The following is a 25,204-nucleotide window of genomic DNA, read 5'->3' as shown; positions in this document are numbered from 1 at the left end:
TTTTCAGACTTGAAGCAATGAATGCAGCAGGTTATGGGTCTAATAGCAAAATTAATGAGAGAGTCGATGCACATGATGCAGCAATCAAAAATATTGAGGTACAGGTGGGCCAGATTTCGATGTCTCTGAACAATCGTCCTCATGGGACACTACCTACAGACACTCAGATAAATCCAAAAGATCAGGGACCGAAGCAGCTGATGGCGGTGAGTGTACGTAATGGCAGAGATCTGGATGGAGAGCAAGAAAGGGCTCGAGAAGCTAGACGGGCTGAAACACTCATACCATTGCCCATCGAGCTGGATGAATCAACGAAACTGGCAGAGGTGACAGTCCAGCCTGCTCAAGAAGAAAAGAGCATGCAGAATGAGACCGAGAAGGAAGCTGAAACTGTCCAGGAGCCAGTAGTTGATGTAGCAGCTGAGAAAGATCAGTCCCAAGTGATTGGGAAGAAGAGACCCCCTGCACCCTTCCCCCAAAGGCTGGCTAAGTACAAAAAGGAGGAGCAATACAAGAAGTTCTTTGAAATGCTAAAGCAAATCCAGGTAAATATACCATTAATTGAAGCTTTGAAGGAGATGCCTGGGTATGCAAAAATGATGAAGGACTTGATGTCCCGAAAGTTTGATTTTCAAGACTTGGCCACAGTTACTCTTACTCAGACCTGTAGTGCAGTGGTGACTAGACCAATTGCGGAAAAGCTGTCTGATCCAGGGAGCTTTACAATTCCATGCACTATTGGTAATTTTGCTTTTGCTAAGGCACTGTGTGATCTAGGGGCCAGCATCAATCTTATGCCCCTAGCAATTTATAAGAGGTTGGGCATTGGAAGAGCTAGACCCACCTCTATGTTGTTGCAGCTTGCTGACAGGACTGTAAAACGACCCTCTGGAATCCTAGACGATGTGCTGATTCAGGTAGGGAAATTTGTATTCCCTGCAGATTTTGTGATCCTAGACTGTAAGGTGGATGAAGAGATTCCCATAATTTTGGGAAGACCATTCCTGGCCACGGGGAGAGCTCTAATTGATTGTGAGACTAGGGAGCTCAAGATGAGACTGAATGATGAAGAAATAACATTCAATATGCAGAAATCTATGAGGCGACCAAGTGAATTCGCCAATTGCTCTCTTATTGATGTCGTGGATGTAATTGTAGAGACTGATGATGAAAGGCTGACTATTGAGGACCCCCTTGCTGCATGTCTAATGAATTTGGATGAGGTAAATGGAGAGGATCTAGCGGAATGGGTGTTGGCGTTAGAGGGTAGAGGGTTCTGGGATAGACCCCTAGAGTTTGAGCCCTTGCACTTCGAAAATCGAGAAACTCCTCCAGCCAAGCTATCCATCAAAGAACCACCAAAGCTGGAATTAAAGCCATTGCCCGCCCATCTCAGGTATGAATTTCTTGGACCTAACTCCACATTACCTGTTATTATCTCATCTAGTTTGTTAGATGTGCAGGCTCAACAACTATTGCAGGTACTGGAGGAGTGCAAGACTGCCATTGGGTGGACCATGGCAGACATAAAGGGGATCAGCCCCACCTGCTGTATGCACAAAATTCTACTGGAAGAGGGACACAAACCTTCCAGGGAACACCAAAGAAGGCTGAACCCCAATATGAAGGAAGTGGTGAAGAAAGAAGTAATCAAGTGGTTAGATGCGGGAATCATTTTCCCAATCTCTGATAGCAGCTGGGTTATCCCAGTTCAATGTGTTCCTAAAAAGGGGTGGCATGACGGTAGTCAAGAATGATAAGAATGAATTGATCTCTACAAGAACCGTCACGGGCTGGATAATTTGCATGGACTATCGAAAGTTAAATCTAGCCACCCGGAAAGATCACTTCCCATTTCCCTTTATTGATTAGATGTTAGACAGATTGGCAGGGAGGACACATTTCTATTTTCTGGATTGGTACTTCGGGTACAATCAGGTCTCCATTGCACCAGAGGACAGAGAGAAGACCTCTTTTACTTGCCCGTATGGCATTTATGCCTTCCGGAGGATGCCCTTTGGCCTATGCAACGCACCCGCCACATTCCAACGGTGCATGATGTCCATATTCACTGACATGGTAGAGGATATAATGGAGGTGTTCATGGATGACTTCTCAGTGGTAGGGAACTCATTTGATGAGTGCCTGATAAATCTGACTCGTGTGCTGAAGCGGTGTATCGAGACTAATCTGGTTCTGAATTGGGAAAAGTATCATTTTATGGTACAAGAGGGCATAGTCTTGAGACACCGGGTGTCAAGCAAAGGAATTGAGGTGGATCGTGCCAAGGTAGATATGATAGCAAAGCTACCCCCTCCAACTTCGGTCAAAGCAATCAGAAGCTTCCTCGGGCATGCCGGTTTCTATCGGCGATTCATAAAGGATTTTTCTAAGATCGCCAACCCTCTCTGTAAGTTGTTAGAAAAAGATCACCCCTTCTTGTTTTCTGATAATTGCAGGGTCGCATTTGAGGAGCTGAAAAAGAGGCTAGTCACAGCACCTATCATAGTCGCCCCCGACTGGGAGCAACTGTTCGAACTCATGTGTGACGCTAGTGACTACGCAATAGGGGCAGTGCTGGGACAGCGGAAAGACAAGCTGATGCATCCAATATACTATGCTAGCAGAACGCTGAGTGGAGCCCAGCGGAATTACACTGTGACTGAGAAGGAAATGTTGGCCGTGGTGTTTGCTTTCGACAAGTTTCGATCATATCTGATTGGTTCCAAGGTAATTGTATATACTGACCACGCAGCTCTCAGGTATCTAATTGAGAAAAAGGAGTCTAAGCCGCGCCTGATTCGTTGGGTGCTGCTGTTGCAAGAATTCGACCTCGAAATTCGTGACCGTAAGGGACAGAAAATCAAGTCGCTGATCATCTATCACGACTTGAAGGAGCTGAAAAAGCAATCGAGGTCGAAGAGATCCTGGAAACATTTCCAGACGAGCAGCTGCTCGCTACTAATCTTGAGGAAGTGCCTTGGTACGCATACTTTGCTAATTACCTGTCCAGTGGTATAATTCCTCACGACCTTTCATCTGTCCAAAGAAAAAAGTTTTATCGTGATAGTCGCATGTATTATTGGGACGAGCGTTATCTGTTTAGAATATGTGTTGACAATATGATCCGGAGGTGTGTCCCCGAGATAGAACAATCTTCTGTTTTGCATGCTTGTCACGCATCAGCATATGGAGGACATTTTGGAGGGGTCAGGATAGCTGCGAAAATGCTTGAGGCCGGATTCTTTTGGCCAACAGTATTTAGAGACGCGCACCTATGGGTGAAGGGCTGCAATGAATGTCAGAGGACCGGGAACATTTCCCGTCGCCACGAGATGCCAATGAACCCGATTCAAGAGGTGGAAGTGTTTGATGTCTGGGGGATTGACTTCATGGGCCCCTTCGTCAGCTCATTTGGCAATAAATACATACTGGTTGTTGTGGACTACGTGTCCAAGTGGGTAGAAGCTACTGCGTTACCCACTAATGATGTAAGAGTAGTGGTGGGATTCCTGAAGAAGAACATATTCACCCGATTTGGGACACCATGAGCGATTATCAGCGATGGAGGCACTCACTTCTGTAATAAAGCCTTTGAAAAGTTGCTTGCTAAGTATGACGTGCGCCACAAGGTGGCTACTCCGTATCACCCGCAAACTAGTGGGCAGGTGGAAGTGTCCAATAGAGAAATCAAGAGTATGTTGACCAAGACTGTGAACGCCACAAGAACTGATTGGGCGAGGAAGCTAGATGATGCACTCTGGGCCTACAGGACCGCGTTTAAAACACCAATTGGTATGTCACCGTATAAGTTGGTGTTTGGAAAGGCCTGTCACCTGCCAGTTGAACTTGAACATAAAGCGTGGTGGGCATTGAAGCAGTTGAACTTAGATATTGAAGCTGCAGGCACAACTAGAATCACTGAGTTGCATGAGCTTGACGAGTTCAGACATCTTGCTTTTGAGAGCACAAGATTGTACAAGGAAAGAATGAAGAGGTTACATGACCAGAACATTGTTGAGCGACATTTCAAACCCTGGGACATGGTATTGCTCTATAACTCAAGATTGCGGATGTTCCCTAGTAAGCTTAAGTCAAAATGGTCTAAACCGTTTCGAGTGGTTGAAGTATTCCCCTCAGGTACTGTAGAGATCGCCGCTGAGAAAGACTCTCATACATTTAGAGTCAATGGGCAGAGATTAAAACTATAGTGGGCATGAACGAACCAAAGGAAGGGTCTGAGATCCACCTGACTGAACCTCAGAGGTCGAGCGAGCCTTAAATGCGCTCACGTGCATCGTGCCGCGACGTTAAATCAGGCGCTGCGTGGGAGGCGACCCACGAATGTGTTGTCAGTGTAGTTTGTAATATCTTTAAAAAAAAGTTGGACTAGTAGAATTTCTAACATGTTGTATTTATGCAGGTTAGTGCGGAGGTCGTTGCATCACGAGCCTGGACATACCATGGGTAAGGTAGGCCTTAAAAGAGGTAAAAATAGTGCCTAAGGGGCATAACAATGAACAGAACCCCAGCAATAGGCAGCTAGTAACGGGTCCACCGCGGTCGCAGCGTAACCGCGGTAGGATCGCGGTGGAGACCCCTCTCTGAAGTTATCCCACCGCGGTCGCGGCGTAACCGCCGTGGAGGCCCCTCTCTGAAGTTTTTCCACCGCGGTCGCGGCCTAACCGCGGGAGGACCGCGGTGGACCAAAACGGGCCCAGGTACGTGCATCGGAATTTTTTTTTCTCTTCCCCCCCCCTTAATTACCCTACCCTACCCACAACCCCAACCACACTATTTCAACCGACAACCCCCCCCCCCTTTTTCCCTTCTATTCTTTCTATCTTTTCTCTCTATCTTCTCTCCAAACTCTCTCACTTTCTCCATTATTTTTCTTCTTCTTCTTCCCAAATCTTCTCCACTTTTCATTCTTCTTCTTCTTCTTCCCAACAACATACTCTTTTTTCTTTCTTCTTCCCATCACTATTGTCCAAACCTTAACCACCTAAATAAACCCCCTCCCCCTCCCCNCCCCTTTTCTTCTCTCTATTCTCTCTATCTTCTCTCATCCTCTTCCCCATTTTTTCTTCTTCTTCCTCCCAACTCTAAATTCTTCCATTGCTCTTCTTCATCTTCCTCCCAAATCCTCTCTTCGTCTCCACTTTTCATTCTTCTTCTTCTTCTTCCCAAAAACATACTCTCTCTTCTTTCTTCTTCTTCCCATCACTATTGTCCAAACCCTAACCACCCAAATAAACCCCCCCCCCTCCCCAAAAAAAACGCCCACCCCCTACCCAGCAGCCACCCCCCAATTTTTTTTTCTTTTCTTTTCTTTTTTCAAGACTCCACAGTAATCCTCAAGTAAGTTGTTCTACTTTTCCTTATGTTATATGTATTTTACATTATGTAGTGATTATTGTAGATAATTCTTGATTTTGGTTGCATTGGGGTTTTAGACTCCAAGTTGGCGTTGTAGTTGGTGTTTGGGGTTATTTTGTATAAGTGTGGGGTGTAATTCTACTTGATAATTTATGTGTGGGGTGAGTGGTGGTAGCATTTAACTGTATGTATTGATGAAAGCTCGTGGTGGGGTTTTATAGGGCGAAATTGTATCATTGATAAGTGATGTGGGGACAATAGTGGATATTGTCCACGTTGGGTAATGGTTTGGTGCCAGCGGGTGGCGAAGTCTGAGTATCCATCCGACTGGCATATGTTTGGCTGGCCCTGATTGTTTTAATGAACTGATTGCAGGTACGATGGCACGTAAGAAGTGAAGGAACTCAGAAAGTACTTCCGACGTGCTCACTTATGATGCCACCCGGTTCACGTCCGAGGAGGCCCAGGACAGGTTGCGAAAGCAACTAAAAACTTTATCCCGGAGATTGGTATTGATAGGGCCGCCCTCCAAGTTGAAAAGACGGACATGTACGAAGAAATCCGCCGGCGAGGGATGGAGTACTTGTTCGATGAACCTGACACGGCAAACCCAATGATAGTCCGGAAGTTCTACGCGAATTGCCCGAAACATATGTGCCGGTCTGTGATTGTGCGGGGCCAAGTAGTAGATGCCTCAGTCCAGAAAATTCACCAGGTCCTGCAGCTGCCTCCGTTCACTGGAGCCAATGATTATTACCACAATTCTCCAGGGGTCGATTGGGGCACTCTGATTGACGCCATATGCTCAGGGGGAAGGCCAGTTTGGATTCAGGAAAACATGACCCTACATTCCAAGTCGTTCACATGGGAAGCTAAGTGCTGGTTCACCATGATTTGTAGCAGATTGTTGCCCACGGGCAACACAACAGATGTGAACAGCTTGCGGGCTCTACTGGTTTGGTGCTTCGTGACCAGGAAGGACATTGATATTGCTAAAATCATTGGAGATGAAATGATCCTCCGGTCGCCTCTGATGACTAAGGGGTTTTACTTCCCCTCACTTGTGACGAGGTTATGTTTGATGGTTAATGTCCCAGTCAATCCTATGGATGGCACTTTACCCCTAAGAACAACTTTCAGAGCGTCAAAGATCAAAGTGGGTAGAGATGCACCTACACACATTGACCTGGACGATAATGATGATGCCCCAGCGCCCATGGCACCACCCCGGAGGTCTTATGATGCAGCTGGTTCCTCAAGGCAACCCCATACTGGGGCGGAGTTCTCTAGATCATACACCAGCCGACCCTTGTTGACTTCTGTGGAAGAAGACGTGGCAGAACTTCGCTCCTCTGTGGATAGCCTGCATGTTCGTTTGGATGCCATGTCTAGACGGCAGGCTAGGTCTGAGAGCTGGGTGATGGCTTGGTTCCGGGCTCTAGGGAGGGCCTGTCACGTGGATCCCAACACCGTCTCTGATTCCGAATGATGACCAGGGAAGTCCTCTTACCCTTCTGTGCTTTAAATTGTTTTATGACATGAGGACATGCCATACTCTTTGTGTGTGGGGTGGGAGACTTAATGTATATATTGTTGTTAGTGTATATATGTGTTGTTGTGTATGCAGCTTAGATGTAACCAACTCGGCCCAACGACGGACACTTGTCGACGGGTCTCTTGAGGGCTAGAGTCGGATATTAAGAAAAAAAAACTAGAAAAGGTAGGAGACTCTTCCTGATGACAGACCACCTAGACAGTATTCTTGAGGGAAGTAGTCTAATCAAAAAGCCAAATTATTTTCTTTTTAGGTAGTGTAGTAATTCCCCCTTGGTTTTTCTTTTGACCGCGATTCTTTTCCAAGGGTTTTTCTTGAACCGGGTTAGGTAGATTTTTCTTTAATAGAATTTAGGACCCTTAGGATTTTTTTTGGGCCAAGATGGGTTGGGCAAGAATGCAACCCATGGTGTACATACCTGCAAATACTTAAAACGAACTTGAGGGTGCGACGCCTAGGCTCATGTGTAGACTCTTAATCTTATGCCTTAATTTTGCACACCCTGTCTTGCTTGAACACTCATGTGAATGTGTTGACAAACTAATTTGGATTGAGTTATATGCCAAGTGTGTGTGAAGTTATACACGTATTCTATGCTTGCATGCGATACCTAGAACTTGCCCCGTGTGTGTGCAAAGCAAAATAGTAGTTGTTTGGTCTTAGAGATGATTTAGGCATTTCTTTGTGTAGCCTATGCCTATATAATAATAATCCACCTGTTACACATTACCATAGTTAACCCCTTTGAGCCTATAATCCTTTTTCTTTGGTAACCACATTACAAGCCTTACCCATTTGTTTGAATTAACCATCTATTTGAACCTTTTCACCTCTCATGAGCACTTGAATGGTTATGAACCTTGTAAAAGTTAAAGTGAGGGGTGATCGGTTAGCTTTCGAGTGGAACTAGTTGAATAAGGAGAAAGGTGCACTGTTTTGAAAAAAAGGAAGAGCCACTTGAAAAAAAATAAAAAAATAAATAAGCATAAAAACTCCTAGATAAGTGGTGGCTCTTGATGTAAATGTGCTTAAAGAAGTATGGGGTAATATAAATTGATGTGAAGGTGGAGTTGGGCTTGACATAAGGATGAAGTTTAATTGAGAAAATGTATGTATTAAAGTGCTTAGGGAGATGTAGTCACTATCATATCTAAATGTATCCTACCCGTCCCGTAGCCTACATTACAACCAAATGAAGCCCTATTGATCTTAGACTGAACAATTCGATTAGTAGAGTATTACACTAAGAGCAAGCTTATGGTGTATCTGTGTGGCATATGAATGTTCTTTGCTGAGAGTGAGTTAATTCGTTTATTCTATAGTTACTTGTTGTTTGATTTCATGTATGTGGAACTTCTCTCAAAAATGTGATGTGAGGGCATTGAACTCAAGAAGAAAAGCAAGTCTTCACTTCTGTTAGAGTACATAGAGTAAGCACGAGTGTGGCATGGCATTAGAGTCTTCATCTGAGGTGTGGCTGTTGCACTACTTAGGTTGTTCTTTCATAATAGCAGGTGTGACATAAAAAAGGTAATGCATCTAATGAATAGGCCTAAAAGTGTGGTTCAACTTACTCGAGGACGAGCAAAGATTTAAGTGTGGGGTGTTGATAATAGGTGAATTAGACTATAATTAGACCCTAAAGAACCATATTTTTGTATAGCTTTATTATAAAAAGTGATAACCAAATGCTCTGATTAGTGCTTTTCATGCTTTGCAGACTATATCCAACGAAAGAAGTCGATGGAGCAAGTTTGGGATCAATTACGGAGAAAAGGAGGCCAATCAAACAATGCCCAAGAAATGCACCAAGTGAAAAGTCAAAGAAGTGCTGAAATTGACCTGCCGCGGTCAGACCGTAACCGCGGTAGGACCGCGGCAGAGTAGAGTTGCAGATTCAGAGAACCCATTTGGCCGCGGTCCCGGTGTAACCGCGGTGGGACCGCGGCAAAACGCGAAATAGCCAGGGACAAAAGTGTCAAGTCGGGAAAACTTGGTGTAAAACCCTTATAAAAAGTAGGATTTCGGCCTCATTAGGGCAGATTTTGTTTGGAGAGTACTTTGGGCAAGAAACACAAGTGTGAGAGATCACCCAAAATATCATAATTCTTTATTTCTTCTTTTTCTTGCAATTTTACATGATGAATATTTTCGTAGTTTCTCTTCAAGTTGTTATGAGTAGCTAAATACTTTAGTCTAAGGTTTTGATGGAACCTATTGAAGGATGAACTTCTTGATTATGTTCATATAGTTTGCCGGTTAATCTCTATTTGTTCAATTATGTGTTTATTGTAGTTAATTGACAGGATCCTCAATTAGCTGTGCCTATTTAGTGTGCATAACTCGGAAGAGAGTGCATATTTAGGTAATTGTTGAACAACATCACTCCCAAAGTACGAGAGTGATCTATAACTGCGGGTTTAAAGGCGGGATTAGGGATAACGAAGCCTTGGGTGTAATCTAAAGTGAGCTGTAATAAACAAAGTCAGCTAGCGTAACTCGGGAGAGTGCGTCTAGTAAATTATCGCGATTACTCGGGAGAGATTTACGGTAAAAAGAGTGCTCATGATTGATAGAGATATTTTGGTGAATCTATATGAAACATAACCGGAAGGGATTCCATCAATAGGGGAAATCATTACCTTAGAACCTTCTCATTATTATTTACAACCCAGCATATTTAGTTTACAGTTGTTTATTTATTTACTTGCAATCTTAGTTAGTAGAAATACCACCAATTATTGTTTACAAAGTTTGAGGAAGTTGATTATAAAGAATTTAGTGGTTCCAACAAAGGTAATTGATAGGTTAATTCTCTGTGGGATTCGACTCCGGATTTGTAAACCGAATTATATTTGCAACGACCGCATTGTTCTTTTTATAAGGCATAGTTGAGTGTGATCAATACTTCTCTAGCATCACTCCTCAACCTTAAATTGATTTTATCAAATAGTTGTTCGACAAGTAAACACTAAGACTAGCAGTCCCTTCCGGAAGATGCGCAACCACAGAAGCAGTCCCCTCTGGAAGAGACAAATAAACCTGAAAATACATTAGAATTAAGTAGGTAACGATCACCAAATTGTCGCTGACCTGTTACTGGCTAAAATCAAAAGACCGTGACCTATGATTAACGTGGCACTGCATGCATGTTCTCTGTGTATACAACACCCAAGGTAGCTATCATAAGCATGAAGCCTTCATGCATCCATAAAGAGCTTGGGTATACTTTAAAAGATAAAGGAAAGAAGCAATGAAGGTCTGCAACATGCTACAGGGGAAGTTCAAGAGAACGAAGCCAAGACCCAAGAGTTCAAAGATGCTCAAAGTTCCAGCCGAAACCGCGACCACAGTTCTCATTCCGCAACTGCAGGATGTGAGAAAGAAGCCAAATCTGCGACTGCAGAATGTCCAGATTTCTGCCAGGCATTTTTCAAGCACCATTGAATCCTCAAGCAAGCACCGTTTAATTCTATGCCTCTTAATTGAGGGTTCCATATAGCTAAGGTGCTCTGTTAGATTTCCTAATATAAGGTATTTGGTTTCTATTTACCAATTATTGCCTATTAGATTCAATATTGTGCCTAGTTTCTATATCTATCTTCTCATCTCTTTCTTATTCTGATATCCTTGTTTGTTTATCTTCCTCTTACTACCCACCCCGCTATGGGTAACCATATTAGAATAAGCTAGGGTAAGGAAAGTCAATAATGATAAAAATGTGTCAAATTGCAAGTTACAACAGAATAATGTCATAACTCATACTCCCTCCGTTCCAATTTATGTGAACCTGTTTGACTGGGCACCGAGTTTAAGAAAAAATGAAGATTTTTAGAATTTGTGGTCCTAAACAGGTCCAAATGGGCCCAGAGTATTTTTGTGGTTATCAAAGCTTCTCATTAAGGGTAGAGTTGTAAGTTTAAGCTAAATTGTTACCAAATTTAGAAAGGGTTCATTTTTTTTGGAACGGACCAAAAAGGAAATAGGTTCACATAAACTGGAAAAGAGGGAGTACTTTTTAACTATAAGCTTTGGTGGTACGACGAAGGGCACTTTAGTAATATCTTTATTGTTCAAGGGCACTTTGGTAATGAGTTATAGTCCTTTAATGTGGGACAGCTGGCTTCACCTTTAAACCCATTTCTTAGACTTCCACTTTCTTCATTGTTTTCATCGTTCATTTCCCCTTTCTTGACAAACAAAAGTTTCTTCCATATCTCTCAAGGCTCTCTGCCAAAAAATAATGGAGGCTAAAACCACAAATTTTTCTATCCTTTTCTTTCAATCCTCCGCACACTTTCTTCAATGGCATTGTTCTGTTTTTTCAACACATCCTTAATGATTGTGCTATTTCCTTTGCTCCCGTGGCTTTGTTCTGATACTGTTCTAAAATTTTACTCCTTTTGTTTCCAATTTGTCTTGGCTTCAACGATATTTTTAATTTTGGTGAGTTCCCCTTTCTTTCTATAGTTATTGAGCTAGGTTCTCGGTAGTTATGTAGGTGCATGTTTGCGCTACATAATATATTTTCTTGGTGTATGCTTAACATGTATTTTGATTATTTGTTCACATGTTTATATTGATATTTCTACGCAGATACTCTTTTTCTACTACAGCACAGGGAACACTGTATCAAGACGAAAATAATAATGAAGTGGTGAAGAACTTTAATGTAGCCAAATTGTTTAGACGTTATGCCTGAATATCTAGGTTCCAACCCTTTATCTGTAAACCTTGCTCTGTTTGCCTCATAAAAGTAGAAGGATCTATGTCAGATAATTCCAAGTATGATAAGTAGGTAACTCCCTCAAAGAACTCTCATTGCTATAAAATTGCCGACTATGATTTAATCTTCGTAGATGTCATTCAGTTGTCTAGCATTTTAACTTGATTTCACTAATAATGTACTTCAATTGCTAAGATTTATTTTAATTGAGATGAGTATTTGGACAAAGTATGTTTCCTTCCATATTAATTATGTGGAACAAAAGCAAGTCTCTTTAAACTACTAAAGAAATCATGCCTTATATTTTGGAACTACGATTTGTCAAATTTTATAGATTTCTTTCACTTTAAATGTCAAGACCGTTACTTTAGCCTCAATCGAAGAGGAACAGACTTATTCTGCTAAAAGGACCTCTATTTTCTCCTAAGTTACGAGATTTCTTAACGTACCTTCGAACTTAGATGCATATAATTTATATTTTGGTCTTAGTAGAAGAGGATAACTCATTCTACTAGAAAGGACCTCAAAATTTTCATAAGTTCTTACATATTTCTTTTTTCTTTTAGTTTAGAAAGAAGGTTCTTACATGTCTAATTGCTCAAATTGTGACTTGGCCTCAGTTGAAGAGGACATAATTGAAAGAGATGGTACCTTCTTTTCGGTGCAAAATCTGATTCTACATGTGTACGTCTTGATCTAGGCCTCACTGTGGTCATTTCTGGTATTACTTCAGTAATTCAGTTTATGAGATAGCAACAGTATTGGGGACTGTATAAACTCATTATCAGCATGTTTTGCTAATAGTGTTAGATGTCTCATAGGACATTTAGAAGAAAAAGTAAAAATACACTCGCTCTGTGCCAAAAATGCTGCTGACAAAGGTTCAAAATTAGTCATTTTTATCGCCATGTCAACTCTTACTTCTCTTGCATTAAAGTTGATGCATCATGGGTTGCTACATTAAGCTACTGTCATTTAACGAACTGACCAAACATCAACAACAGATAACAAAGTAAATAAAATTGCTCTTCATTTCTCATATTTGTTGATTATTGTCTATGTTGCTGCTTTATGTGCTACATTTTAGGACCACAGCTATTTATTTTTAACAATTACGAGTATAGGCTGGAGTTTGAAGCTTTACTACTGCTGTATTTAGGTAAATCTTGTACCATCTCGATGTTTCAGGAAATTTAGGCTTAATTTGTGGAATGAAACTTATTTTGATAATTTCTTTTCTGAAAATTATAAATTATGTCAGTATCCTACACCTTTTCAATTTTATTATAGGTGTCTGATTCAGGTTTGTATCCCCTTGTTTGGTAACTATATCAAAGTGTTATTTGTGCACCTAATTTGGACTTTTTTGTTTTAATTATGGTTTTATTTCATTTATTCCTAATGTGCGGATCAAGGTTATGTATTGTAGGAAGCTTATATGTAAATGCTGTAAACAACATGTTAGCAGCAGGTTTAGATGAACCAACAAAGAGAGTAGTCCGTTTTAGAGAGGAAATAAAAGTAGGAGATGTGAGAAATCATTCTGCTGTCGTTGGCATTTCCGATGGAAATAAATGCTGACTATTGCACTGCCGTTCGCCATTCTGATGGAAATTGCATGTCTTCTGTCTTTCCAATGTGAGTAACAATTCTTCTTTTTTGGGGTTCTGTTCAAAAAAGATATTTTATCGCTAATTAATTATTTAATGCATTCATTTAGCTCCTTGGATTTCTCCGAGTTAAATAAAGAGACAATCTGCTTAACTGTTCATTAATTAAGCGTTTTTGTTAATGCGTGAATGTATAGATAGAGACCATCGAAATCGTGGATGTGTAAGGGTTCTTTCTTTGTATTATCTCTAACTTACATGCTCATACATGGGCCATTAAGACGATTTGAGAGTGTAAACCAAAAACTGGATCATATAAACACCTCTACTAATGTAAACTTGAAATATGCACTTGTGGTACTTTTTATACTATAACATATACACAGAGGCGACATCACTAATTGTATTTTGTAGCAGATGACAGAACAAAGATACAGACAAACAAGGTCTGTAAGAATGCAACAGACCATATTTGTAAATAGCAATCCGAGTTAAAGACTGCTAAAGATTAATGATTACAATAAAAAACTGATGACAAATTTGGCACGAGAAGAAGCTTAAAGTGGATTATTAAATATGGACAATTAACTTAGCTTGCAAAGTATTTCGCAATTTTAAATTAGAGTCACTTTGCTTAACAGCAAAATATCCATACTCTTCTGTACTACAAATCATCTCTCATAGGTGTCTGATTCAGATTTGTATCCCTTTGTTTGGTAACTATATCAAAGTGTTATTTGTGCTCCTAATTTGGACTGCTTTGTTTTAATTATGGTTTTATTTCATTTATTCCTAATGGGATGATCAAGGTTATGTATTGTAGGAAGCCTGTATGTAAATGCTGTAAACTACCTGTTAGCAGCAGGTTCAGATGAACCAACAAAGAGAGTAGTCCGTTTTAGAGAGGAAATCAAAGTGGGAGATGTGAGAAATCATTCTGCTGCTGTTGGCCTCTCTGATGGAAATAAATGCTTAAGTGACTATTGCACTGTTGTTCGCTATTCTGATGGAAATTGCACATCTTCTGCCTTTCTAATGTGAGTAACAATTCTTCTTTTTTGGGGTTCTGTTCAGAAAAGTGATTTTATCGCTAATTAATTATTCAGTGCATGCATTTAGCTCATTGGATTTTCCTGAGTTAAACAAAGAGACAATCTGCTTAGTTATTAATTAATTAGGCGGTTTTTATTAATGTGTAAATATATAGATAGAGACCATCTAAATTGTGGAAGTGTAATGATTATTTCTTTGTCTTATCTCTAACTTACATGCTCATACATGGGCCATTAAGATGATTTGAGAGTGTAAACCAAAAACTAAACCATATAAACACCTCTACTAACATAAATTTGAAATATGAACTTGTGGTACTTTTAATACTATAACTTATACATAGAGGCGGCATCGTAATTGTATTTGGTAGCAGATGACAGAACAAGGATACAAACAAACAAGGTCCTGGATCATTTAAGATTGTCTGGAAAGATTTGACAGTAAGAATGCAACATACCATATTTGTAATTGGCAATCCGAGTTATAGATTGCTAAAGATTGATGATTATAATCAAAAACTGATGACAAACTTGGCACAAGAAGAAGCTTAACATGCATTATTAAATATAGACAATTAACTTAGCTTGGAAAGTATTATGCAATTTAAAAATGGGAGAGTCACTTCGCTTAACAAGCAAAATATCCATACTCTTCTTTACTACAAATCATCTCTCCTTAGTTTATTTAAATCCTTATATTTATTTTTCCTTTTCTATTTTTCTTTTATGGTATAAGAGGCATCAACCAAATATTATTTTATTCAAAATAAGGAAACATTGGCAATCGGGTTTTGATGCGATCGGTTTTGGTCTAAATGAGTTGCCGATTGTAGGTTTCTTTGTTCACCTACTCTTTAATGTCTTATGGGATAGTATTCCAGTCCTTTTTGGGAACTATTTGAGTCCATAGGCTTGGATTGTATTTTTAACTGACATGGAAAACAAACTGTATTTCATAAGAAATTAGAATTTCTTGCAATTGTAGGCATATGATGAACTCTTTGAAGAGGTAAAAAAACACAGTATTGGTTCCCCTTTTATTTATCGTACTAAAGGGAAATGAAAATTATAACTTATTAATATGTGTTATGGCAATAGGTGGTAAGCTCATACTTCAAATATTGATATGCAAGAGAGCAAGAAATTAGATAAAGCCTACAGGTTCTTTTTGCATTGCAGTAAGATTAATGGTTGATTTTTCAACTACGATTTACTGTTCTACAGTACTATCAGCATACTTGAATTTAATCTGGACTTGCATAAATTCTATATAAGCTATGAATTCTGACATATTTCTTCTTGTTAGGGCAGAATTGAATCAGAGGAGCCAAGATATTGTGCTTCAAGAAGGGAGCAAACATTTTCCAATTGTGCAAAGTCTAGGATATGTTTGTTCTTTATTGGGTAAAAAACTATGTAATACATATTTCTTTGGTAGGTTGTCATAGCTTCTTTCCAGTCATTCTAACGGGCCCGTGCACAGCACGGGCAGCCCTCATCTAGTATTAAAGAAACAAAGGTCCAAAAAAATGATTTTAAGTGTCGTATAACTGCTAAAGGATATATGGTACCTTCTTGGAAAGTTGAGAACTACGTTTTTTTCCTTTTAACACAATCATTCTCCTTTCCTACTACTCTCTTGTTCAAACGCTACCAGTCTCCATCCATCCACCCAAGAATTCTCATTCATAGTCACACTTCTCAAAGAACAATCACTCATTCATGACAACCATACACATCTCATAATTTCAGTAGTTGGCCCGAACTACGTTTTGACCTAACTCTTGCGTTGGCAAGATACGTAAGCAACCCTACATCAGGGTTCGGTCTTCCAACTATTTCAATATGATTTCCTCACTACTGAAACCGGGGCAATTTTTTTTGGAACAGTGCGATGATGCACTAAACCTCTCGAAAATCTCCAAAGAGTGTCAACCAAATTTCACCCAAAATCCAAATCTCAAAATACCATACCAACCTTACTCTAACCCTCACAACAAGGTAAAATGAGAAAATTGTGTATTAAAGTGCTTGACTACATCAGTACTGATGGAACCCTACTATTGGACGTCTTAAATATATGTTAGGTATTTGTCATAATTTTCTTACCATATTTGGTTTTCCTATCCGTTGAAGGAAAGGGCAACATATTTACCTTAATTGAGTTTTTCTTTTTGTAAAAGAAAATTATAAATCTTCAATATTTGGGTAGTCTTTTTTCTTGTAGGAAAAGGTTTGGATTTCTATTAATTGAGGATCCTTCATTCTCATTCAGTAGCATCCACAATGTAGCCATAGGGTGCTTGAGAGTCTTGTTTAGGGGGAGAACTTTACGGGATAAGTGTTAGTGTGTCACTTGTGTTTGCCTCTTCGTGAGGTTGTTCTCTCGATATTTTGTACTCTCTTTTATTATAGTGGATTGTTCATCTCCGTTGTGGATGTAGGTCAGTTGACCGAACCACGTTAAATGTTTGTGTCTTTTTTGGTAGATTTCTCTTTGTTTTATGATTTATCGTGGTTCAAAGTTTGCTTTGCTAGCTTCTACATGACACCTAATTTTTTTTCAGTCCTAATAATATATGCAGTTGATGAGTACAAACAACAAATAGTGAGTACATAATTGACTATCTGATTATGTACAGAGCACCGGTGGAGATGGGAGACAGCAGCTCATGTTCATAACATCCACAGGCGTCTGTGATACAAGTAGTGAAGGACTTCACTAACCTTGAAATAAAGCAAGAAGAATAAGAAGAATGCTTATACTATATTTCTGTGCAGACTTTGTCCCTGCTGTCTAGTTAAGAATTTGAGAGAAACAAAACAGCCAGCAATGGAATGCCTTCCAGCACATGAACAGTTACATCATTTTCAAATTGAACTTGCTATTTGATGATACCAAAAGAATAAAAAATCTGCAATAAATATACAAGAAAGAAAAGATGCAATTTTTAAAGGTTAGCCAACACAATCTGCAACAATTATGCAAGGAAATTGAAAAATATGGTAATTTTTAAACATTAGCCAACACCTTCTCCAATATGTCAATATGATACCCAAAAAGAACAGAGAATCTGCAATAACCATACAAGAAAATAGAATACAATACTCTGCCCTGTTCCAAAAGTCTTGGTTTTTTTTTCCTAAACTCTTGTCGAATCAAATAAGTTCAAATAAAATAAAAGGGGAGATGATCACGCCCAACTATGCCTTATAAAAAGGACTAAGCGGACATTGCAAATATAATCTGCGTATTTAGCCCAGAGTCGAACCCATAAGGAATTAACCTATCAATTACTCTTGTTAGACTCACTAAATTCTACGTAATCAACTTCTCAAATGTTTTGAATAACACTTGAGGATATTTTTACTAACTACAACTGACTGCAATTAAGTAAATAAAGACTAACTATGATTAAGTTGTAAACAATTAAGAGAAGGATCTAAGGTTATGATTTCCTCTATTGATGGAATCCTTTCATGTTATGTTTCATATAGATTTGCCTAACTGTCTCTATCAATCATGAGCACTCTTATTACCGTAAATCTCTCCCGAGTAATCACGACAATTTACTAGATGCACTCTCTCGAGTTACGCTAGCTGGCTTTTATTACAACTCACTGAAGATTGCACCCAAGGCTTCGTTATCCCTAATCCCGCCTTTAAGCCCTCAGTTATTGATCCCTCGTATACTTTGGGAGTGGTGTTGTTCAACAATTACCTAAATATGCATTCTCTCCCGAGTAATACATACTAAATAAGCACAGCTAATTGAGGATCCTATCAATTGACTACAACAAGAACGTAGTTGAACAAATAGAAAATAAACCGGGCAAACTATATTAACATAACACGAAGTTCATCCTTCAACAAGTTCCATCAAAACCCTAGACAAAGTATTTAGCTACTCATAACAAAGCAAGATGAAACCACTAAAGTATTCATAATGTGCAAAATAGAATAACAAAGAGAAGATTGAAAAACTCTAATAGTTGATTGCTTTTCTCACACTTGTTCTTCCTCCAAAGCAGTCTAAAAATAAGCTTAATCTTTGCTTGGGCGAGTTTGTTGAGTTTATAAAAGGTTAGAATAAGTTTCCCCCGATTTACACTTTAGTCCTAAAATTTCTGGACAATTACACAGTCCACCGCGGTCGCGGCAGAACGCGGCACGATCGGGGTGAAACACAACTATTCTGCCATATGTTTTTGGCCTACTGCGGTCCAGCTGAGGTCGACCGCGGTCGCGGTGGCTTCTTGCCCAGTCCTCCTTTGCCTCTTTCTTGCTTATTTTCGTTTGGGCTCTTCTTGATTGTCCTTATATCCATATTGTTGACTCCAAAACACTCCATAGTATCTTCCTAACTTGGATTAGTCCCTACAAAGCAAAAGAACACCAATTAGAGTATTTTGTTATCATTTAGCCTTTTAAACAACCATAAAATATGGCACAATTGGAGTGTAAATAGCATCTATATAGCCTATTATCAACACCCCACACTTAAAATGTTGCTAGTCCTCTAGCAACAAACCACACTCTATTGGCCTAGTCGTCATTTGGTCACTTCCCTACTCCCTATACCAAGAATAAATCACATGGATAGACTACTTCAGCGCAACCTTCTCGCCTCAAGAGTGGACTCCTTTCTAGCCACACAATGCCCCTAAACAACTCTCCTACTCTCAGTCAGAGGTCCACACTTACCTTCCTTTCAAGAATCATGTGCCTACTCACTGCAAAAGAGGATCATATCATTTACAAATCACACACTGAGAAATTGGAATACAACATTTCACTCACCCTCAGAACAAATTCTTATGCCACAAACAACACACCATAGGCTTGACCGTAGTGTAATACTCGACTAATCGAGCTTATTCGGTCTAGAATCAAGTAGGACTTAATTTGATTGTAATGTTGGCTGCGGGACGGGTAGGATACATCTAGGTACAGTGACTACACCTCTCTAAGCACTCCACTACATTGTGTACTTTTAAACTCTTCACTTTATCACACCTTCCTTCCACCATTACATTATTGTGTTAACCCCTTCTCTTTTTTTTTCTTCTTAAGCACACTTTTTCTTTTAATAACTGCCACCATTTTGATGCTCCTCTTCTCTTTTTTTTCTTTTTCTGGTGGTCTCTAATATTATTTATCAACCAGTGCACTTTTTGTTTTCTTTGTCCCCTTAATTCTACTTAACAGCCCGACCAACCACCTCACAATTATATTTTTCCATATCCGTTAAACTTTGAGTGCTTCTAAGAGGTGATAGGGTGCAACAAGATAGGCTATTCAAAGCGGGTTAGGCTTGTAATGTGGTTGCCAAGAAAAATAGGCCTACAGGCTCAATGGGGTTGACTAGGGTATACACATTTAGGTGGGAACAAGCATACATAGAAGGGTTAATCAAAAAACGTCTATATCACTTTCCAGACCAAAAAAGGCTACCATTTCTCTTTGCACACACACAGGGCAAGTTCTAGACATTGGCTGTTAACATAGAATACAGAAAACCTCACTCACACACGACACATGACTCAATTCAGTTAGGATCATCAGACACTCCGTTCTAAGTACTTGAGCCATCCAGGGACACACAATTTAATCACTTCTTTGAGTCAACTAAAGAGCCTAAGTGTCACACTAAAGGAGTATTATTCAAGGTACCATAGAGTTAAGGGTCCCTATTTCCATTTCTCGCCCAAGACTTTCTAAACTAACAAAACAAAAACAAAAAAAATTAACTACACCCGGTTCAAATAGAAACCCTTGAAAAAGAACCGTGGTCTAAAGAAAAACCAAGGGGGAGTTGATACACTACCTAATCAAATGAAAATCTTTTTTTTTCGACTTATATCCCTCAAGAGACCCATCGAGAGGTGTCCGTCTTTGGGCCAAGTCGAATTTAACTAACATAAACCAATAATACCAAACAACAGAACAACACCATACGAAGTTATACAATTTTTACAACAACAATCATCCCCCACCCCACACTTAAAGCTTTGGCATGTCCACATGTCAACGAATATAAAGTAGACTAAGGTAAGGAGACTTCCCTGATGCTAAATCCTGATCGAATACAGTGCTAGGATCGAGGTGACATGCTCGTCCTAGTGCCCGGAGCCAGCCCATGATCTTTTTCTCTGACTTGGCATGTTGAATAGTCAAATTGTCAACTCTGGTGCCCAGGTCAGTGACAGAAGTGCGAAGGCCAGCCATTTCTTGCTCTAGGGCTGTCAAGCGGGTACTCACAGGCCCGCCTCATCAACTCTTGGCTATGGTGGGGTGGTAGTGTCCTCAACATCCTCATCAGCATCATCATCATCAACTACCACTACCGGCTCTCTCCCAACTATGATCTTGCTCGCTCGGAATGGGGCTTTCACTGGCAATTTCCCATCGACTCTGGGATTTTCAGGGACTCGTGCAGCACGACACAGCTTGGTAACCAGAGAGGGAAAGTAAAACCCCTTGAGTACTTCTGGGGAGCGGATGAACATCTCATCATGAAGGAGCGTGGCGACATCAAAATCATGGTGGGTCATAAAACAGTAGATAGCTACTGCTCGTGGCCCATTGACATCGATAGTGTATCTGGAGGGCAGCAACCGGCTGTTGATAATTGTGAGCCAACACTTAGCCTCCAATTGAGAGACTGGGAGTTCAGTGTGATCTGGTGCTTTATCCATATATACTCTCTGTCTGGTATACATATTGTTTGAAGAACCTGTGCCCACCAGACATTTGGGTGACGATAAACAAGGTAATGATCTGTATCCCCCGTGAAAACTGGCAGCCGGTACACTCGGCGGATGGCCTCAAGTGACGCATCTACCCGGGTGTTGCGTACTATGACCACCCCATTGACATGCTCCGGGCAGTTCGCATAGAACTCCTGTACCATCAGTACATTCACCTCCTCTGGTTCATCAAAGAGGATGTCTAGCTGACACCTCCTCAACTCTGCAAAGATACTTGGGCATTCCACTTGAAAGGCTTGCCGGTCAATATGGACTTCAGGTAACAATTTCTTGGACGCCTTGGCGTTATACCGGTCCTCAACTGGTTTAGCTGGTTTGGAGACAAACCTAGCACGGTCAAACTGTGCCACACTAGCTTGACCTTGAGCTCCAGAAGAGCTGCCAGGTCCACTAGCTAAGGACCCTGTGGTACGTCTCTTCCTGGATGGATGCATTGTACCTGCCAAAAACAGAGCGTCCTATTAGTGAGGGTTTGAATTCTGTGAACCCTGGGTGGTTACTCAGACTTCACCACCACCAAGGTCACATTAACCGTTACAACTTCATTGGGGCAATTTCACAAACACCCTGTGAGCAAGGTCTCTACTCTAACACACCTAGCCTCATGGACCCAACACTTTTTCCCCCAAATTAATCATCCGTACTTCACCAATTCACCCCACCACAATTAGTTTTTACACACCGAATCACACACTTCTCTACAATATTGTGCACACAGCTACTAAAATGCAGACAAGAAAACCAAAAGAAGGAAAAAAATCTACTAGAAATACTACCACAATTACAGCAATAAACTTACAAAATACTACAACAAAATTACAAGAGAAGAGAGAGAGAAGTTTGACATACCTGGTTAGAGTTGAGGGTGAGAGGAGATGGAGGTTGGGGGAAAAGAGAGTGAGAGATGGGGGGGGAGGGGAGGGACAGAGAGGTGAAGAAGAAGAAGAAGAAAGGAGAGGGAGTTAGGGTTCAGAGAGAGAGAGAGAGAGAGAAGTTGGTGGAAAGTAAGGGGGGGGGGGGGGGGACGGGTGATTCAGCTTTAATGGGGGGGGGGGGGGAAATAGAAAAGAACTTAGAAAAGAAAAGAAAAGAACAATAAAAAAAATTAATCTAACTTACCTAGGCGACGAAAAATCGCGAATCACCGCGGTCGACCGCGGTTCCACCTCGGCCGCGGTGAGTGAAGAGGCGAGAAACAGAATGCTTCTTTTTTACTGCGGTCATGCCACGGTCCCACCGCGGTCGCGGTGAATCGAGTAGTCCAGAGGCAGAATGCTCCTCTTTTACCGCGGTCCTACCGCGTTCGCGGTGACGAGCTATTTTTTTTCATATGGAAGTTACATAAAACAAGAAAAACAACATTATTCATGGGTTGCCTCCCATGCAGCGCCTGATTTAACATCGCGGCACGACGCAGATAAGCTTATTAAAGGTTCGCTCGACCTCTGAGGTTCAGACAAGTGGATCTCTGACACTTCCGTTGGTTCATTCATGCCCACATATAGTTTCAATCTCTGCCCATTGACTCTAAATGTATAGAGTCTTTCTCTGAGGCAATCTCTATAGCCCCTGAAGGGAATACTTCGACCACTCGAAATGGTCCAGACCATCGTGACTTGAGCTTACCCGAAAATATCCTTAATCTTGAGTTATAGAGCAGTACCATATCCCCGGGATTAAAATTTCGCTCCACAATGTTCTTGTCGTGCAACCTCTTCATTCTTTCCTTGTACAACCTTGTGCTCTCAAAAGCAAGATATCGGAACTCGTCGAGCTCATGCAATTATGTGATTCTCGTTGTGCCCGCAGCCTCAATGTCTAGATTCAGTTGTTTTATTACCCACCAAGCTCTATGTTCAAGCTCCACTGGAAAGTGGCAGGTCTTCCCGAACACCAACTTATATGGTGACATACCAATTGGTGTTTTAAAAGCAGTTCTGTAGGCCTAGAGTGCATCATCTAGCTTTTTCGTCCAATCAATTCTTGTGGAATTTACAGTCTTGGTCAATACACTCTTTATCTCTCTATTAGACACTTCAGTCTGTCCACTGATCTGAGGATGATATGGTGTTGCCACCTTGTGGCGCACATCGTACTTTGCTAGCAACTTCTCGAAGGCTCGATTGCAGAAGTGAGTGCCTCCGTCACTGATAATAGCTCTCGGGGTCCCAAAACGGGCAAATATATTCTTCTTCAGAAATCCCACCACCACTCTTGCATCATTGGTGGGAAGTGCTACAGCTTCCACCCATTTGGACATGTAATCCACAGCAACAAGTATGTACTTATTGCCAAAGGAGCTGACGAAGGGGCCCATGAAGTCAATCCCCCAGACATCGAACACTTCGACCTCTTGAATTGGGTTTATGGGCATCTCATAGCGACGAGAAATGTTCCTGGTTCGCTGACATTCATTACAGCCCTTCACCCATTGATGTGCATCCTTAAACACTGTTGGCCAGTAGAATCTGGCCTCTAGCACTTTCGTAGCAGTCCCGACTCCCCCAAAATGCCCTCCATATGCCGATGCATGACATGCCTGCAAAACAGAAGATTGTTCTATCTCGAGACACACCTCCAGATCATATTGTCAACACATATTCGAAACAGATAAGGTTCATCCCAATAATACATGCGACAGCCACGACAAAACTTTTTCTTTTGCACAGAGGAAAGGTCATAGGGAACTATACCGCTTGCCAGGTAATTTGTAAAGTCTGTATACCATGGCACTTCCTCAAGGCTTGTAGCGAGTAGCTGCTCGTCTGGAAAGGTTTCCAGGATATCTTCAACCTCAACTGAGTTTTCAGCTCCCTCAAGTCGTGAAAGATGATCAGCTACTTGGTTTTCTGTGCCCTTACGATCACAGATTTCAAGGTCAAACTCTTACAGTAATAGCACCTAACAAATCAAGCACGGCTTGGACTCCTTCTTCTCAATCAAGTACTTGAGAGCTGCATGATCAGTATATACAATTACCTTAGAGCCAATCAGGTATGATCTGAACTTGTCGAATGCAGACACCACAGCCAGCATCTCCTTTTCAGTCACAGTGTAGTTCAGTTGGGCTCCACTCAGCGTTCTACTGGTATAGTAGATTGGGTGCATTAGCTTGTCTTTCCGCTGTCCCAACACCGCCCCCACTGCGTAGTCACTAGTGTCACACATGAGTTCAAATGGTTGCTCCCATTTGGGGGCAATAATGATGGGTGATGTGACTGGCCTCTTTTTCAACTCCTCGAATGCTACCCTGCAATCATCAGAAAACAAGAAAGGGTGATCTTTTTCTAACAACTTACAGAGAGGGTTGGCAATTTTTAAGAAGTCTCTTATGAATCTCCGATAAAAACCGGCATGCCCGAGGAAGCTCCTGATGGCCTTGACTGAATAGCTTTGCTATCACGTCAACTTTAGCATGATCCACCTCAATTCCTTTGCTTGATACCCAGTGTCCCAAGACTATGCCCTCTTGTACCATGAAATGGCACTTTTCCCAATTAAGAACCAGGTTAGTCTCAATACAACGTTTTAGCACTCGGGTCAGATTTATAAGACACTCGTCAAATGAGTTTCCCACCACTGAGAAATCATTCATGAACACTTCCATTATGTCCTCGATCATGTCATTGAATATGGACATCATGCACCTTTGGAATGTGGCGGGTGCATTGCATAGGCCAAAGGGCATTCTCCGAAAAGCATAAATGCCATATGGGCAAGTGAAGGAGGTCTTCTCTCTATCCTCTGGTGCAATGAAGATTTGACTGTACCCTGAGTACCCATCCAGAAAATAGAAGTGAGATCTCCCTGCTAATCTATCAGGCATCTGATCAATGAAGGGAAGTAGGAAGTGGTCTTTCCGGGTGGCCAGATTTAACTTTCTGTAGTCCATGCAAATTCTCCAGCCTGTAACGGTTCTTGTAGAGATAAGCTCATTGTTATTATTTTTTTACCACCGTCATGCCACCCTTCTTAGGAACACATTGCACTGGGCTAACCCAGTTGCTTTCAGAGATTGGGAAAATGATTCCCGCATCCAACCACTTAATCACTTCCTTCTTCACCACTTCCTTCATTTCAGCCTTCTTTGGTGCTTCCTAGAAGGTTTGTG

At 41.0% G+C, this 25,204-nt stretch overlaps 1 long non-coding RNA gene across 4 annotated transcripts; it reads left to right on the top strand.

Moving 5' to 3' along the window:
* Positions 1 to 11,073: 11,073 nt before the first annotated feature.
* On the top strand, positions 11,074 to 17,173 carry LOC109240020. 4 transcript variants are annotated; one of them, XR_002069990.1, is made up of 5 exons: positions 11,074 to 11,380; positions 11,531 to 13,298; positions 14,094 to 14,307; positions 15,634 to 15,726; positions 16,965 to 17,173. It is a non-coding gene; the product is annotated as an uncharacterized LOC109240020 (long non-coding RNA). The 4 variants fall into 4 exon arrangements; XR_002069992.1 differs by lacking the exon at positions 16,965 to 17,173 and having other exon boundaries at positions 11,075 to 11,380; positions 11,531 to 11,732; positions 12,227 to 13,298; positions 15,634 to 15,931; XR_002069989.1 differs by lacking the exon at positions 16,965 to 17,173 and having other exon boundaries at positions 15,634 to 15,931.
* The last annotated feature ends 8,031 nt before the right edge of the window (positions 17,174 to 25,204 follow it).

This window comes from Nicotiana attenuata, unplaced genomic scaffold (genome assembly GCF_001879085.1).
Source record: "Nicotiana attenuata strain UT unplaced genomic scaffold, NIATTr2, whole genome shotgun sequence".
Lineage (NCBI taxonomy): Eukaryota > Viridiplantae > Streptophyta > Magnoliopsida > Solanales > Solanaceae > Nicotiana > Nicotiana attenuata.
This window is presented reverse-complemented; position numbering and strand designations above follow the sequence as displayed.